At 46.3% G+C, this 3,958-nt stretch overlaps 1 pseudogene; it reads right to left on the reverse strand.

The window, feature by feature from the left end:
* Positions 1-1,007: 1,007 nt before the first annotated feature.
* LOC119320045 overlaps positions 1,008-3,958 on the reverse strand; it is an 8,035-nt pseudogene continuing 5,084 nt past the window's right edge.

A 3,958-nucleotide genomic window follows, 5' to 3' on the forward strand; every position in this document is an offset into this window, starting at 1 on the left:
TTAAAATATGTGCATACCATTAAAAAATATTCACAGGCTCACAAATGTTCAAATATATATTTTTTAAATTTGATATTCATTGAATATATAAAGGGTTCACTCATTTTTACCGAAAATCATGCATTTTTAAAAAAAGGATAGTAGAAAGAGATAATAAGAAGAAAGAATAAAAAAATGTAGCAAGAAAAATGGAAGAAAATACACCAAAACCAGGCGGAATGGAGAAATAAAATAGAATAAGAAAAAAATACAAATTACAAAAAACAGCAAAAACGTAGAAAATCCGCTCCCGCCCTTGATACTGGGCCGCAGTCCACCGAAACCACGTTGAAGGAGATCGATACAATCGAGAAAACCTAAGCCCAGGTTTCTCGAGCGACATGCATATCTGGCCCATGCATATGGCATATTCCGGTCTTGTTTTTTGATCTAAAAAAATGGCATATTCCGGTTGGTTGCGTTCCTCGGCCGCCCGCCGGTGGTGCTCAGCTCATGGCCTTCTCCCTCGATTCCAGTACGCGTCTTCCAAGAACATTCTCCTGCTCATCTCCAGTCCTTATCCACTCCCGCGCGACACGTCAGCTCGCGAGCCCTAGCGGATCTTCGGACCCGCCGCCACATGACGAGTGCGGCCGGCCGGAAACGAACACCAAGCTGGGGAAGCTGGCGAACCGGCGGTTGGTGGGCGGCGTAGCGCATGCCATCCGTCGAGCCGCGAGTTGGAGGTAATTTGCCCATTTCTCTATTCGAGCAGTTTTTTGTTCGTTATGCAAAAAGTTTCAGCTATTGACCATGTAAACTTTGTCAGTAGTTTCTTTTTCAGAGGTCCATTAGTTACATGAGCAGTCATCTAGGAGGAGGTAGCCGGGGTGCCTCTGTGTATTCTGATTAAACTGTGCATTTTGTACAGAGAAACTGTTTTTGCACACACAAAGGTTGCTAGCTAGAAAAACTAAATATCATGCACCTTTACTATTCAGCATGCCAACAATATTCAACTTCTAAAGATTCAACTAGTACATTACTAAGATACAAAGATATGAACACAAAATCTGGATTACACTGAAGTGGGCTTAGCCGCTTAGCCAAAATATCTGAATAATACTAACTGGTCATATAGCACTCCTACCCCAAAGAACAAACCAAAGGCAATGGCAAAGATGACCTTAGTGCTGCATTCTTTTACAGAGATGATGGAGATGGGAGGTGCTTCAACTGAATCACAATGGTTAATAAGCATAGGGCCACACAGCTTTGGGTTCCCATTAAAACTAGAAGCTTGAAATGTGCTTAGCTGGCCTGTTGTTGGAATAGGTCCTTCTAGGTTGTTGTTAGAAATGTTGAACTCCGAAAGGAAGTGAAGGATCTCCAACGTTGCAGGAATTTCACCAGTCAGATGGTTATTAGACAAATCTAGCCTCTGAAGGATAGTGAGGCTGCCGATCGATTGTGGGATTTCTCCATAGAAGTTGTTGAAACTCAAGTTCAGGTAAAGGAGTGCTTTCAGATGACTAATCTCTTGGGGAATCACACCTGTGAATTTATTGTTGCCGAGATTCAGCACTTTGGGCCAAGCACTACCCATGCGGTACTGAAGTTTACCATTAGCACTGTCCACATAAATTGGTAGATCAAGGAGGCTTGGGTCCAAATAGATGGCAGGCTTGTCTGATTTTAGCATTGGCATCTCCATCAAGGTCATTGGGATTTTCCCAGTAAGACTGTTGTTTGATATGTCCAAACGGAAGAGGTGGTTTAGGGAGTTGATCCATCTTGGCATTGGTCCAGTGAGTCGATTACTGAGTAATACTAGGATCTTCAGATTTCTGAGCTTTGATAACCAAATAGGTATCCTTCCAGTCAACGAACACCATTCCATGGCAAGACATTGAAGATTCCGAAAACCGTCAATGGTTTCATCTTGTGGCATGGCCTCATTCATGAAGTTTCTGCCAATAAGCAGGGTGCTGATGTTCCTGCAGCTCTTAATGGCATGCAAAGCTTTTTTGATATTTGTAAAGGAGTTTTGACTAAGTGATAGGAAGGACAGGTGCTTCAGATTGCCTATTCTTAGTGAGATCTCACCATGGAAATGGTTGTCTGACAGCCGCAGTGCAGTCAAATTGCTGCATGAGTAAATGCTTTCTGGAACTATGCCACTGAGATTATTCCTTATAAGATCTAAGTATTTTAAACTTTGTAGGGAGGAGAAGTTGATATTGCCCAGATCTCCACTGAAGTTGTTGATCTTGAGATCAATGGTTTTGAGATGTGTACAGTTGCTCAGAGTTGATGGCAGCTCTCCAGACATTTTGTTGCTACCCAAATGGAGCTCCTCCAGCCTCCAGAGCTGATCTATGGACTCTGGGATGTTGCCACTGAAACTGTTTCCTCCAAGGTCAAGGGTAAGCAGATTACCGAGTTTGACTATGTGTGCTCCATCAAGTTCTCCTTGTAAAGCATTGTTGGGGAAGGAGAGGTACTCTAGCGAGGTAGCGCAGAAGATTTCAACAGGGAGAGTCCCACTTAGGTTGTTATGGCCAACCTTGAGCACTTTGAGCTTGGAGCAATCACCTAGTGTGGTGGGAATATCACCACTCAATTGGTTGTAACAGAGGTCAAACAAAGACAAAGATGGTGACCCAAGGCAAAGAGAAGACGGTATTTGCCCAGTGAAGCTGTTATTGCTGGCGTTGAGCGTGATCAGATTCTTCATCATCTTCCATGTGGCTGATGGAAATTCTGAGCTGAACTGGTTGCTTGAGATGTTGAGTACCTGCAGAGGCCAGTGAGTAACCAAAGAAGGCAGCTCGGGCAGCGGTCCATTGAGCTGGCAGAAGCTGACATCGAGGACGATGATGCTTCTGGAGGACATGAGCTCTGGTGGAAGGCCACCGGAGAAGGAGTTGTAGGAGAGGTTGACATGTAGCAGGCTGGTGAGGTCGGCAAGGGACGGTGAGATGCGCCCTTCAAGTCCTCTAGATGCCAGGGAGACCTCAGTGACAGCCCCGTCTCCATTGCAGGTGATGCCTTCCCACTCGCAGCAGTCCGTGCTGCTGTCATGCCACGATGTGGCGAGGCCGCCATCTCGGGACAGCCCGGCAAGGAACCGGAGGAGGTTGCACTTCTCCTGCTTGGTGCATGCGGTGGTGGGAGAGGCCAAGATGAGCAGCACGAACAGCTGCAGCACGGCCGTAGGAACGTTGAAGAAACGCATTGGTTAGTGTTTTCTCCTACCCCTTCTTTTTTTGCTGTTGCTTGAGAATGCATATGCAGTGCTGGTACTATTTATCATCTAGCAGTAGCTTTATCCTTTGCATCAGAGCTACTGAACATCATTCATAACACCATGTCTTGTCATGGGTGCCGTGCAGCTTAGGGCCCTTGGCCACGGTCGGCTGGTGCACAAGACTGTAGTACTAGCGTGGGAAAGCTACATCCATGCCCATCAATTATTATTAGCCATAACAAAACGCCATCAACTAGTTTATAAAGCACTCTTCTACTCTCTCTGTAAAGAAATATAAGAGCGTTTGGATCACGAGCGTTTAGATCACTAAACTAGTGATCCAAACGCTCTTATATTTCTTATATTTCTTTACAGAGGAAGTACTTATGTATGGATTAAATAGTTACTGAATAGATTGAGGTTAGGCATTGTATCCAAAATATTCAAGTAACAGGAAATCAATCTGTCATCTACCAGCCCCAAGGTTCATGCTTATTATGTTTACATGGCTGAAAAATATACAGGAGAGCAAGATATCTATTTATTGCGTTGCTCCCCCCACTCCCCCGCTCCGCTAGGGTTCCCACCCCCGCCGCCGCCGGCGACCTAGCTTCCCCGCCCCCGCCGACCGCCGGGCGCGTGCCTCCCGGCCCGCCCCGCTCCCCTCCCCCTCTCCCCCTCTCCTTCCCTCCCCTCCCCTCCCGCGACGCGCCTGCGCGCGCCCGGGGG

The sequence above is a fragment of the Triticum dicoccoides genome, chromosome 6B (assembly GCF_002162155.2).
Source record: "Triticum dicoccoides isolate Atlit2015 ecotype Zavitan chromosome 6B, WEW_v2.0, whole genome shotgun sequence".
Lineage (NCBI taxonomy): Eukaryota > Viridiplantae > Streptophyta > Magnoliopsida > Poales > Poaceae > Triticum > Triticum dicoccoides.